A 15396-nucleotide genomic window follows, 5' to 3' on the forward strand; every position below is an offset into this window, starting at 1 on the left:
GTGGCACTGCTGCTGTCTGTCATCTTTTCGCTGGGGCTGCTAAAATACTGTGTTTCTGGTATAAGAGAAAGTTATGTAGAAAAAGACCCTCAATCCAAGGCTCCTTATTTCTAGGAAAGCTGAGTCCTGGATTCTGCCCCATTGAAAACACGTCAAGTCATAAGTCCCCAGGGTCATCTGTGTACACATCTTTGGAAGATAACTACCTTTCACTGAGTGTTTACTATGTGTCATACATTAAACATGAAATCATCTAATTTAGTCTTCATGAAAATAAAAGAGGAAGGCACCAGATTTCTGGGGTAAAAGAGGAGAGGAAACTTAAATGTTAGTAAGTAGGATGATGACACTTGAACTCAGATCTTTTTGTGTCTAAAGTCTATGCTTATTTGATACTATTTTTTAAGAAGAGAGTGATAGAACAAAGTAGAAACACTTGAGCTGTGCCCCTCAGTTTAATTCCAAAAGCAAAACTGCCCATATGAGTCATTTCAAACTCTTTTTCTACATTCTTACAAAGAGGTTAGAATTGATTAGAATGTATGCCAAGTGAGTAAGAAAAAGTGTACAGTTTAACATAAAAGGAGCAGATGCTAACTGAAGTTGGTTGGAAACCAAATCATAATTTAGAACACCTCAAAGGTATATAGAAAAATAACACTGTTAAAAGAGAAAGTAACCAATAATACTTTGTGTGCTATATTACTATCCTTGACTAAAGTGTGATACCTTTGAACGATGTCCAAGGGCAAAAATGCAGAGTCGATTTTCATGAATCTTGCTAAATAAAGTCCTTATATTGGTGCAGACTGTTTACACAAGGGGGCTTGCATGTAATTTTCTCACTTTTATCTGGATCGATTTTGGTAATGATGTTGTTTCGCACATAATACGTAGGTGTGTTTCATTTTTATATGAAACTTTTAAATAGAGAATATATAATCACAAAAAACCTAGAAATAAGTAGATAAATGCACTGCTATTCTGATGTGCAGATTCAGAAACGTAAAAAACTAAGCAATGCCAGAGAATGAGGCAAGGAATCCTTACGGATATTACAAAATTTGGAAACCCACGTTGCCATTTTTTCAGATCTAACTGCCTAATTGTTCCTTCCATCTATGTTTTTCCAGTAATTATACAAACCCCCTCTTTGTATTTTCTCTCATTTAATTTTGTTTAAACTGTGGCAGAACTTTATACACTGTCATTAAACAATTATCTTCCCATCAAAATTATTTTAAGAAACCTACTCTGGAAATCAAACGGGCATGTTGCCAATTTATCCATATAATGTGGAGAAAAAAAAGGCTGTGAACATTTTTAAAAGTCAGAAAACTACTTTTAAAGCCAGAAAAATAAAAAGTATTGTCATGTAATGGGAACTTTGTTTCATGTCACAGTATAAACTCCTGCCAGAATTCAATGCTATGTAACTACTTATATTTTGATTTTCAGCAGATGTAGTCAAAGTTGACAACATTCTTCTGTGAATCATTAGAAAATATTTTCACTGAAAACATATTCTTGATTTAAAACATAAGTGGTCTCATTTGATTTTTTTTTCTCAACAGCTTGTATCAACCTGTTTTTAACTCCCTAACTTTTGCCATCTTTCTACACTACACACGGACATCTTGATCTAGTGAACCAACCAGATAATGAATAATATTGAATACTGGTTCTTCACAGGAATCCTCTACTTGAAAGAGGGGGAAAATACACCAAAGTACTTGTTTAACAAAAGTAATTTCCTTCTGTCCCTAATGCTTCATTAGGAATAATTTATATTTGCTCCAAATTAAATGAAGAATAAATTATAACATAAATACGCTTGGTCTGACACTGAAAAAAAAATTTGAGCATGTATAAATTATGCCCAGAAAATCCACTAGCAAAGCAAGCTGATTCCCTTCAGATTCTGACCTGGATTTAGCATGACCTGAGCTGGCACGCCTCTAAACAGAAGCCTGAAAGACTGCAGACCTTGGAAGGCACACATTTAGTCAGAAGATAAATAACCATGTAGTGACGCTATACCTTATTCTTATTTAATTAACTTTCATCCACATGCTTTATGATTAATCTGTAAACAAATCAATCGTCCCACATCACGTACCAAATGTATCAGCTGTAATAACCCTGTGCAGGTTTCTTGCTTATATACACATTTTACAAGTTAACAGTTGGGGGGCAAGATTTTACTAAACACAATTTTAACCTGCAAATTGGCCTCTTTTCAGAGAAGTCATTCCAGGACTTTCTTTGGGAAACCGCCCTCCCATTCTGCAGTATGGACAATTTACCCAAGAAAATGTCCACAGTTTCATCGAAATTTTGGACTGTGCTAAAACCATAGTTTTCAAATAAACCTATAGCATGCATGCAAAAAGAGCAATTTTAGAAGAGAACTTTGAAATAAGAAACACATGTCAGACTCAGAAGTTTAACTCTTACTACTGACGATATCAACAGAAAAGCCCGCTGGGTAAAAGTAACATGACAATATGAAGAAGAAAAAAATAGCAGTTGGATAAATCTGACTCCTTAAATAAGAAGAAATGGAAACCTGCCCTGATAGTCATTCAGTTAGTGAGAGTTCAACCAACTGATATGCAGCTTCACTTTGGAGGTGAAAATTCAATTTAATGAAAGTCTATTGCATAAAATTCCTTCCCGTAAAAAAGAGGTAACATTATTTAAAAAGTAAAAAACTCAAAATATTTCGAATAAACTAGTTTAAACAACCCCCTTGCCCTTCCCAAGACACATAGAATCAATTCACATGGTTTGTAAAACCAGTTTGGTTACTCTCGGGGATTGCAGGGATGGAAAACAAGCATTCCTTTGCTATTCATCGGATTCTTGACCTGAAGATAAGCCTCCGTTTTGCCTGTCTTCTCTTTTTCCCAATTTTATTTAGCAGCCACTCAACTGCTTTAATTAAAAAGGACTCTCAATGCATGACCATAGGGGAAAGGATGCACAAAAGAATGCGATGTAAAGGGTGTGGGAGTATATTGCACATGCAAGTAAGATAAATTAATTCCAAAGACTTTCCAATCCCTTTTCAGAGCACTCATACATGAGAAACCAAGGAGAGGTTATCAATACTTATAAGCCAACTATTCCTAATATTCCTCAAAGATCACTAATTCCCCTTGCATGAAGAAAAACATTTCCATAAAGTAAAACGAAATTTTATAAAAATTCATATGCCCTAATACCAAGAATTTGTCAGGAGAAATTCAATAGATTGGAAATGGAATGGAAAGAGTAAAAGGCACTGAACATACAGACATTTGGAAAATAATTCTGAAACCTTACATTGCTCTTTCCCGTTGTCAGGAAAAGGCCTTGAATTCCGACTCTGGAGCTTACTGACTGTCTAAGTAGCACCTACAGTCAAATGATGTTATTGGGACACCGACCTTCCGTTTTTTTGCTAAGTTATTGATGAGCCGTGTTTTGTTGTCTATACTCTCACTGGATGCCCTTGTTCCAATGTCAAGTGTCTGTGAGAGCCACAGCTGGGGTTAACTGTCAGGGGCTATAGAAGAGAAGAGAGCGCTTTTCCCAACAAAGTGGAGTGACTCACTCTGGGCTTCTGGAAGCCTCGCTTCCCTAGCATCATTTTCTAAACCTTGTATTTCTCAAATCTTTAAAAACACCTCCACGAGACACATATGAATTTTTTAAGATACACAGTAGCCTCCTCTGATTGCAATCAGCCATCTATTGGGTACTTGGGGAGCGTGGGAAAACACACCAGGGAGTTTGGGGTTCTCACAGCGACGGGGCTGCTACTGAGATTTGGAAGAAGCCAGGTTCCGACGGTCCAGCAATGTGCTGGACAGTCCTGCATAGCAAAGAATCGACTCTTAAAATCCCCTTTGGAGAAAGACTGGTGGGTAATCCACACAGTGGGTCATCTAGTCATGTACACACACACCTCATTTTTTCTCTCCACCATGGTTATCAGCATTGCTTCTCTTTTTTTTTTTTTTTTTTGCGGCACGCGGGCCTCTCACTGCTGTGGCCTCTCCTGTTGTGGAGCACAGGCTCCGGATGCGCAGGCTCAGCGGCCATGGCTCACGGGCCCCGCCGCTCCGCGGGGCATGTGGGATCTTCCCAGACCGGGGCACGAACCCGTGTCCCCTGCATCGGCAGGCGGACTCTCAACCACTGTGCCACCAGGGAAGCCCAGCATTGCTTCTCTTTTTGAAAGAAACAACAATACATAATGAGAAACTTACAACAATAACTACCCCAAGAACGCCTCTGCAACGTTATGATTAAGACTATGTAAAAATCCATGTCTGAGCGACAGCAGCCGCTTTTGTTTCCTGCTGGATGCCAGGCATGGTGCTCCCACAGCAGCTGCTGCTGGAGGGTATGCTGCTCCCTTGGCATTTTGCCAAACCACATTAGTCATCTTTTTCCCAGGCATGATACGTAACATCCCCATTAGTTGGGACTCTGGATCTTCCATCAGAAGAATAGTAGAAAATGAAAAAATGGGTAACACGGGGGAGGATAAATAATACAGGATTATATCATGTCATGTAATAAGACTGGGTGTGTTCTTGAAAAGATGGTATTATTCTTGAGAAGCATGGAATTTCTACAAATTAATCACATGACAGAATGCAACAGACAAGCTCCTACTTAAGTCAAGCCTATAGAACAGAACCATCATTTCCTATGTGGTCTTTTGTTTCAAGGAGCATTTTCACACAGTGTTACTTTAAAGATAAAAGTGCAATGTCCCATGATAAAAGTCACCCCTAAGACAGGAAAGAGAAGAAGACACAGAGGAAGGGGAAGAAAGAGAGAAGGAGGGAGGGATGGAGAAAGAGAGATTGATTGTCACATTTTCTATCTCAAAAAGTTTGGTAAGGGCATGATGATCTGAATTAGAGTGATCATACTATTTATCAGGCAAACCGGGATTTTTTTTGAAAGTCAAGTGTCTCTAACCAGAGGGGACACTGGGACAGCCGAAGTAAACTGGGATTGTACTTGGGGCAAGCTGGGATGTAGTCACCCTCCTTGCTACAGCAAACAGAGGCCTCTCTCGGATTTGCCCTTGTTTACAAATGACATTTAAGCCTTATCAGCTATAATGCAGCATATCATGGTGAGAATAGTGTAAAGGCATGAAGAATTTCTCACCAAAAAAGAAACAAAAAAGTAAAAACTGGCTGCTCATTCATTCATTCATTCATATAATAAATGTTTACTGGTTTCCTACTATGCGGCAGGTACTGTGCTAGGTACCAGAACTGGACTGAAAAAGAAAATCTCTAAATGATCCAGACACTTGAGTTGCTCCTATTAGTGGAAAAAAGGAATAATTCTACAAAATCGCAGCTATCAAGAACCTTCAAAGAATGCTCGTTAGGGTTTAGTCAAAATTCTCGCTGTCGCTAAGATGTACACCACTTTAAGCAATAGCACATTTAAAAGGAAATCACTTTATATAGAAATAATTCTAAAATGTGTTATGATGATAAGCACAATTTAACTTTCACTTATAGAATCAAGGTGATCAACACTAATGAGAATCAGTACACTGTACTAAGGGCTGCCCTCAGGGGTTCCTAAAGCATACAGGGCTTCTAGCATTAATAACCAAAACATCCCACATGATTAAGCATTTTGCTTTCTTACATTTATGTTTCATTATTTTCCTGTCTCTTTTTATTGTTACACTGTCACTTATCAATACCATCACTATGCGCACTTGTAATAAGAGCCGTCGTTTAAATTCACCTAATATGTAGCAGATACGTCTCTAAGTGTTTTCCCTATATTGCTTCATTTAGTCTTTAAAATAACCCCATGGGAGAATACGGTATTAATCCCATTTTTCAGGTGAGGATATGCGAGGCACAGAGAAGTAAAGTAGCTTGCAACAAGGCCAAACAGCTGGAATCTGAACTCAGGCAGTCTACCACATTCGCCTATTATGCCGTGTAAGCATGCTCACATCCACTTTATTATGGTATGAGCTCGAAAATTAGAGATATACATAAGGTAAGAGAACATACGCTCCAAGACAGCATCAGAGAGAAGCAAACATGTGATTTTGGGGGAATCGACTCTATGACACCTAGATTTGTCATCAGGCTTTTTTCTTTCTCTTTAGTTCACAGATATGCCCGCATGTGTCAAGTCTGCTGGATAACTGAGTTTGCCAAGTTTGCTGAGCCTTGGAAATTAATTACAGTTACAACAAAAACATTTTATAGCATAAACTTATTTATGTTTATCTGAGGTTGGATAGTTTCCCATTAGAAATTTAGTTTTTTAGGAAAAACAGAGTTTAATTTTGGTTACATGAATTTTAAGAAAATAGAGACAGTTATCTGGCACAGTAAGCATGCCAGAAAGACATCAAGTATCAGGTGATAGAAATTCATAAACTCATGAACAAAGAATCCATTCATCCCTTGGCTTATTGAAAAGCAAATGAGAACATTGTGTAGGTTGCTAAGACAACTGAGATGTGATGATTAAATGTGAGATAATGGCAGAATCCCTGCACCTTCACGAATCGAATGTTTAGAATCTTTACTAAGCCCTCATCTATATTTACAGCTGAAACTTTAAGAACATTACTTAAAAAAAAAGAAACAAACAAAACAGGCTTCAGGCTTTCGAGCTCTGCTGATGAAGACGCTTGAAGCCTCCTGATCAGGAGAGAGCCCTCCCTGGTCTTGGAGAATGTGTGTGGTGTGGCAAAGAGAGGTGTTCCTGGCTGTGGATCAGTCCCATCTGGTAGCAGTGATGGATGAGATGCCTGCCAGAGACTACTACCAATGAGTCAAGAACAAATATTTGCAACTGATGTATTTAAATTCCAAGTAAATATTTTCAAAATATGGGAAAGACTAGAAGTAGTGGCTTTTTTTAGAATGCCGCTATTTCAAATTTGAAACTCTGGGCTCTCTCCATTTTGGCCACACTGTTCTCCCCGCTGTTGCTTGAACATGCCAGGCAGGCGTCCACTGAAGGGCCTGTGCATCGCTCAATCTGAACTGAATGCACCTCCCCCAGCCTTCTTGACTTACTCTCTCATTTCCTTCAAGGCTTTACTTAAATATCATCTGATTTAAAATCACAATCTACTCTCCCCAATACTCCTGATCTTCCCTTTTATCCCTAGAATTGATCACTTTCTAACATACTCCACGATTACGTATGCTCTTATTTTGTTCACTGAAGTATCTCAAGCTTTCGGACCAGTGCCTGACACATGGCTGATACACAATAAACGGTAACTTTAAGGGCAAGAATAAATGTTCCTATAATTGAACTGCTGAAAAGAAAACTAAGCTCCTCCAGTTTGCTCTCATGTTAAGTCGGCCCCACATAAAATGGGACCCCCAATGTTTCTACTCACATTGAATAACAATTTTAATTATTACTGTGATGCAAAGTAGAGTCTTATCTTAGCTCCTCTGATCCTCTGGATAAAAATCACTAAACAAATGCTACTTTATGTGATGTGTTACTCTGACCAAATTAATTCAAAGCAGCTAAGAGTCTCCGGAAAGACTGTTTTAGATCATTAACCATAAAGACTTCAGAGGAACTCAGTTTAGTACAGAAGAGGCTGACCAGGAACATAGCCATTGTCTGGAATTCATCACTAATACATGTGAGGAAATCAGGACTTTTCTTATTTTTGGAGGATAATGCAGGTTGTCAGAAAGAAGAATCCAGGTCCTTCCACTGCCACTATGCCGATTTCAAGCCAAATCCATTATTTCACATTCTTAAGACACACAAAAAGATAAATACATGATGTAGAAAAATTAGAAAATATGTTTAAACCATGAAATAAATGGTGTATAAGATCGTCTCCAAAATATAACCACAATTTGCTAAATGTCTCTCAGGCCTTTTAAGTAAGTCTCACTGTTGGTTTCCTTACCTCCATGGCACCTGTGCCATGGCTGATCTGTCATCGCAAGTACAATTTTAATAATATTATTATCTGATCAGAAATTCAGTGGTGACCTCCTAATACCTGAAAGAGAGGTGGCCAAAATTTCAAGTTTGGACAACAAGTGATTGACGGCTGATTGTATTTCTTTAGGTAGGTCTGAGAACTGGTTTCAAAAGAAAGAAAAGTCCAGAACTAGATACTCATTTTGGCAAATTTACCTTCAGAAAAGTAAATAATTTAAACTGCAGTATGAAGAACATTCATCAATTATCTAACAACTGGATTAACCACAGGAAATGGAGAAAACAATTTCTATTTGGATTGGTTTTTGAGAGCAGAAAAGGAGATTGGGTTCATTGAATAGTAACTGGTCAGTTTGAGGATGGGGACAGGAAGGTCAAAAATTGGTAGAAGGGTTTACAAAAAGAGGTGAATGCAGCTCCTCTTACTTGGAAGTCTGGCTGCCACTCCACTTAATGCTCTCGCAGGAGATCTCTACTTTGCAGATCATAGTCTGTAGACACCTGACCTAAAATCGAGCTCCAAATCTCCATACTAGTGAAACAGATAACCAGTGAGTTATATATAATCAGGGAAGGAGCGAGTGATATATGCTGGATTACATAAAATGAAGGGCTTGGGGAAGGGGTGTTGGATGAAATAGGTGGGTTGTATGCTCTGGGTGGGGAAGAGGTAGAAAGTAGACGGCACCTGATGGGTTAGCTGCTAAGCATCACTTTTCTTGGAATTTATTCTCACCACTGATACATATGTTCCTAAAGGTGGCTCCTGAAAGCCACTCTGATACCATTCCCTTCCATGGAAATTTGGAACTGAGATAAAGAGAAAGAGAGAGATTCTCTTATCTTGGTGTCTGAAGAGGTAAAAATTACAAAATCGGAGCAGTGTCACATGGATATTTTCCTCCTATTGTGGGTCCTGCAGAAAAAATAAGACTGAGCAGCCAGCCAACCATCATAAAGAGAGATAAAGACACTGAAGCAGCCAAGCAGTGAGGACACAGGTGGGTAACAGATGAACAGGAAATCCAAGCCAACCACAGTCTGTGCGAATTTACCTATTTTCCAATCTCATCGACTATTTCTCCATATGAATCAAATGAGACGACTCACCAACCATCCATAAAAGCTACCATTCAATCTCAGTTTCTAGTCCTTTTTCCCCCCTTAACCTCACTGTGGATTCTCTTTCTCCCATTTCTTCAAATCTTATCTCTCCTTTTATACCCAGCTGTAGCCCTAAAACTTCCATGCAACTCTTCCTAACCACTCTGGCCCACCGTGTTCAGAATTCAGGCTACACTCTGGTGTATCATTCTTGACTGTTCCTCAGTGAAATGAGCTCATCTGTAGAACTAGCAGGGAAGTACTCTCCTAAACAGATGCTCTCAGCTAACGAACTACACAGTACACGAATATCGTATTTCACTCTAATGTCTATGTAGGTAATGGTGACAGGAAAAGGGGATGAAAATCAAGGTCCCTGTGTGACTGGTATATTTTTTTTCTGGAATTTACTTTCTAGGGACCATGTTAAATTCAAGAACTCTTCTGTCAGTCTAGAGCTAAAGGAAGAAAATGAAGTGGGACTCAATGAACATCTAACACACCAGAAGAAGGGCAATAAGAGAGTGGATAACAGGTAGCCCAAGTAATCCTTGACCTCTTATGGACAGCAATTAGACATGAATAGTACATGTCCTTATTTTCACCTCTTGCACACACTTTCACTTTTAAAGTTATTCGTTCATGCTTCCGTGTATACTCTAAATGTCTACTAAATACTGTGTGTCTAATAACGAACGATCCCATATGGAAAGTGTATCATTTAAGAAAGGCTCGTCCCACAGCCCGGCAGGCCAGAAAGGCAAGGTCTATATCCAAGGAAGCCATAGGGGATTTGTTGTATTAGTTCAGAGGTGAGGTGACAAGAGCCTGAACTTCCATAGTGGCAGTGGGAAGGGGCAGGATAGAGAGATTCAAAACACAACAGAGGAAAATTAAATACAATTTGATGACCAACGGGATTTGGGAAAGGAAAGAGAGAAATAAGTGAAGGATTATTCTGAAGTTCTGAGGCAGGACAACTGAGAGAATTATCACTGGAAAGAAAAGATCCTGGGGGATGGAAAGTAATCATTCTATACAAAGGGAGTTTGAGATGGCTGAGAAAAATCCCTAATAAAACTACATTAGGACTTTGTGGTTACAAGAGAAGTTCCAGGAGAGACTGCAAGCTGGATTTTTGTATTTGGAAGTTATTCATTCACTTAACGGGTATATACTGAGGACCTGCTTTGTGCCAGGCCCTGTGCTATATCCTAATGTTACAATGGGGAACAAACGAAAGCAGAGATGATCCCTCACTCTGTGGAGCTTATAGTGTAGTGCATGAGTCAGGCATTAATTAAACGAGGCAACTGTGAAGGAGAAGGCCGTGAGGCCCTGATGACGGTGGGACCAGAAGCAGCAAAGGCTGCTCTGAGGAAGATGTACTGAGCAGAGATCTGAAGGATGAGTTGAAATTCAGCAGGTGAGCAAAGCTGGGAGGGGGAGGGTAGTGCAAGAGGGGAAGGAGCAGTCCAGCCCCTGTGGAGGGAGGAGCATGACATCTGTAAATGCAGATCTTCTTACAGGGGAAGGCTGATTGACACTGAGGCTAGAGTAATAGGAAGTGGCCAGAGCATTCTAGACATGGTGGGCTACGTCAAGAGTTGTGAACAGAGATTATATGTGAAAAAAAAAAAAAAAAATGAAATGGAAGGAAAGCTAAAAATGATCAAGAATAAAATCTCGGGATCTGAAGATAGTCAATGATGTATTACTAAGTCAAAGAAATGGTTAAATAATTCCATGGACTATACAGTTAGGTTGTGTTACTGAAAGAATCTAAGTTTATTGGAACTACATCTTGACATTTTCAGGTTTGAGGAAATGCAACCTGGTATTAATAATTTCTGATGCTTCTTGGAGACAGAATTTTGGGCTAAATGGACCTCTAATTTGACACAGTGAAATACAATGTGTGTTTTCACCAAGGGGCCCTCAGCTTTCACTGCTATGAAAACAATATAGCATTTAATTTTTTGACAGGCAATTATATACAGATAAACATTTCAGGCTTCTGGAATTATTGCAATAATTATTTTGCTAGAAAATAATCATGTATAACTTAATATTTTAAATATAACACTGTCATATCATAACTATTTACATAAGATGAATTAGTTGCATTTTTAAGCTTTTACACATAAACATTGAATAGATAAACTTCCTGAGGCTCACTTAAATATTATGATATTAAACTGAGATTAATTCCAATGCTTCCTTAAAAGCTGCAGGTTTGTTCTGTCTTTCTCTTGATGGTTGTAGTTAGTATAGACTAGGGCACCCACATCATTACCCACAGAATCCTTTTTATTCTCCATCTGCAAAAACTATCATCTTAGCTCGTATGTACCATAAGTACTTCCTATATATATACTTTCATATTCTCCTTTAGATCTCTTTACTGTAATCTTCTGGCAATACTGTAGCCACAATGAGACAGAGCAATAATAGGAAAAGAACTGGTATAATTCCCAGAAGTCACTTCATAGCTCAATTTCACCAAAATTTTTATTTCCATTTACTCCTTAATTAACAGAACAAGTATATAACAAAACTGGCTGATTTGAGTTTTATCTCCTTTCTAAGTTCTTGATCTCTTCTTGGTGAAAATGCTCTACTAGTTAGTGGCCCAAAAAGGGAAAAATAAAGAGAAACAGAAGTTTACCAGAGAAATCATTTGGGTATTATGGGGACTATTTTAACATAGAGGCACTCTAAGATATTTGCCAAGAATGCAATTAAAGAATTAGATAAATTATTTCCTCACCTCATAAATGAAAAGTAGAAGAGTTAAAAAAAAAAAAAGGGAGACTCATAGAAACTTCTAATTTCACTCCAGGAGATATCTATTATTTTAAATTTTAAAAAAACCATGTATTTTCAGGGATGGCACATGTTAGACACAAATCTACACAAATAAAGTCACCATGAATATAGAAAAAAATCAACATAAAAATGATAATTCAGATTTTGTTTTAAGATGGTCTCTCTAGTAATAGACTTAATTTTAGGGAAAGGTAAAGCATGAGAAATATAAATTTTAGTTTTCTCATGTACCCATTTGAAGGTTAACATAGGTTTTAGGAACAAAGGCCAACAACACTACATTCTCAACATGGTTACGACACAGAGGAAAGTAAAACAACAAAAAAAGTACATTTAAGGAATGTCAGTTTTTCCATGAAGCACATTCTATCCCTTTCCATATGACATCAAGTTCAATACAGTCTTATGAAACTGAGAGAATACTGTCCCTAACGTCTGACTTTCAGTATATACACATAATATTATTTCTAAGAAGACATTTTACCTTCCTTATATTGTATGGGTTTGTAAATTCTCTTTTTTCTAATCTACCAGTCACATCTGTGGGCCAAGCATCTCTTTCCAAAAGAGGAATTAAGGCCAAGCAAGACAAAGAATTTGCTGATACACATATGTCACTCCAAAAATTTCCCTGGCAAAGTTTCCATGCCCAATTGAATTACTTCCCTACTGTAAAAACACTTTCCATCTGCATTTATTCTAATCTTTTCAAATCCAAAACCAACATACTATAAAGCTAGCTAAATAAATGAATGATATTAGCTTTAGGTTCCAAGTGAGGGAGCATTTTATAAGGCAGTGGGTCTCCAGCTCCCATGCATTTTATGCTGATACCTTATTTCATTTTGAGCTCAGTTCTTTACTATAGATTTGTTTAGAATAGAATTACCTAGCCCCAGGCCTTAACTCTCTTTCTCTCTCTCCCCACCCCCCCCCCACACATATAAACACACACAGAGGGGAGGGAAGGAGGGAGGCATGGGGGAGAGAGAGAGAATATATGAATATTTGTGGTTCTTAATGAGCAAAAAAGAATGTACCCATACATGTATATGCTAAAGGAATGCTGTCCATTATCTATAATAAAGGCATCTTCATGTTTTTTCTGATTGTTTATAAAAACTGAACCTCAGTACATGCATATAATAATTATTAATTTTGGCATCCCTTGATTCGTTGACTATTCAGTTAGTTATTGCATCCTTTTTGTGCAAGATGTTCTATAGCGTATCTTTATTCTCTTCTTGGTGTTCCATCACTGCACTGACTTAATGCCATTTTGCCACTCCCAGACCTAATATCTGTGAATAAATAGAGAATCCAAGAATATCCACCTCTTTTTGTTATTGACACTATGAGGGTGTGGAGGTTGTCATTTGCACCATAAGTTAGGAGGAGGGACCAGACACTATCAAAATGTCTGGGCAACACTGAATCAATAAATGATTCTAAGTTTTCTTGAAGGCCTTTCCATTTCGGGTTTTTATAAACAAGGGTGCTTTATGTGTTTGTTTGTTTGTTTGTTTTTTTGTGGTACGCGGGCCTCTCACTGTTGTGGCCTCTCCCGTTGCAGAGCACAGGCTCCGGACGCACAGGCTCAGTGGCCATGGCCCACGGGCCCAGCCACTCCGCGGCATGCGGGATCCTCCCGGACCGGGGCACGAACCCGTGTCCCCTGCATCGGCAGGCGGACTCTCAACCACTGCGCCACCAGGGAAGCCCCTATGTGTTTGTTTTTTATATCACAAAGCTTTAGAATCCTTAGAAATTGATTTACCTAATTTTACCCATATATTGCAGATTAGGAAACTTTTAGAAGCAGCTAATCCATGGCAACCAACTAGTAGTTTCCAAGAGGTCAAGACACTTTTCAATTAGTTTCTATTATATAATAATAATAATATATAACAAAATATATTTAAAACAATCTTTTAAAAACAACTGTTATTGATCTTAAAAATAAAATGGCACTTTTAAGGCCATATGGGTTGGGATTTGCTAGATAAATGAGAATGATCTAATTCCAGGTTTAAATACATTGAGATCTGAATTCTCTCTTTCTTTTCTAACTTACTGATATAAATTGAAAACACTGAATCACTTTGGTGCATTTCTGCTTGTTTAAAATTTGTTCAAGCACTAACACTATCTGTCCAAAAATCCCGAGCGGCCTAAAGAGTAAAACATTTTGATATACAATATTAATAAAAAGAATATAATTATATGTTCTGTTTTCCCTACTAACCCTCAAGACCAGCTACTTGCAAAGATTATCTAATTAGTTAAACTATAAGTCATAGGTGGGTTTCTCACAGAAGTCAGCAAAATGGTCAGGAAGGAAATGTCCACAAGGACTAGAGCTTGAGTCTGCCCTCTCCATGCATCCTGGAATTCCTTTGCTTTGTCGGAAAAATTTAATGGTTCATCCATTGCCTAAAGCTCCAATAAGTTAAAAGTATTTGGTTCTATTTTGATGTCTAATCGTAAAAGACAAAGATCATATGTCAAAAATCCTATATCATATTATATACTTTTGATGATCCAAAAAAAAGACCACACGCAATCATTTCACTATAATATATCTAGGAATTAATTATAAGAATATCATATTACATAAAACAAAGGAAGATTTACTCAAACTGTGAATGGACTGTATATAATATATACTTGCTTTCCAAAAGGAAAATATGGTGGTCATTAACATTTTACCTAGCTCTGTATTGTTTTACTATATCAAGAGAATCACTACATACATCATAAGCTGGAGCAAGTAGGACAAAATAAACTAACACCCATCTCACCGTTAAACAAATTTCTTAATGCAAGAAGTTAAATTATATCATTTACATCATATGAAGGATATGCGTTTACTATTGTTATGATATTTAAAATACTTTTACTTACCCATTTAAAATTTTGAAATAAAAACAATGAAACCGTATAGACCTAAAAATGTCTGTTAGGCATCTGGTCCAACCACAAACAACTAAATGGGGCTAACTCCTGTATGTAGTGGCCTGACCACTTTAATTCATCATTTCTTCAAGCTCTGTATGACCATAAAGAGAATGCCAAGTTAATTTTTATCTTTTCTCTTTGATGGCATTCTCAAAATCTAGCAATGTTTGATTGAAAAAAAAAAGGTAGATTTTTGGTAAACACAGATTTAAGAGGCATTCAGTTTCTGGCAAAATTTCAAATGTGAATACGTTATAAGAAGAGATTAGAAAGAAAAATGAGGGTGAACTTAAAATAATGAATGCTAAGGGAATATATTTTCAAGTGTTCCTAGAGATGTTCCCACTATTGTTCTTTAAAGTTGACTTCAATCAGTGCCCTTTTTATTAATGTTATGATTAATGGCATCCTAGCCAGTCTAATGTGTAATTTCCATACAGATAAGTTCTTAAACTCAATGTTTTAAAACACAGTTGTATCTGGAGTCTAATGTCTTATTAGTTCTCAAAAATTGCAATTTTTCTT

The 15396-nt window shown here is 37.6% G+C and overlaps 1 protein-coding gene across 1 annotated transcript in view; it reads right to left on the reverse strand.

The window, feature by feature from the left end:
• EYA4 (EYA transcriptional coactivator and phosphatase 4) overlaps positions 1 to 15396 on the reverse strand; it is a 261282-nt gene that overhangs the window by 109634 nt on the left and 136252 nt on the right. The window lies entirely within an intron of this gene.

This window comes from Aethalodelphis obliquidens, unplaced genomic scaffold, assembly GCF_003676395.1.
Source record: "Aethalodelphis obliquidens isolate GAN/ISIS:26980383/991018 unplaced genomic scaffold, ASM367639v1 scaffold3, whole genome shotgun sequence".
Lineage (NCBI taxonomy): Eukaryota > Metazoa > Chordata > Mammalia > Artiodactyla > Delphinidae > Aethalodelphis > Aethalodelphis obliquidens.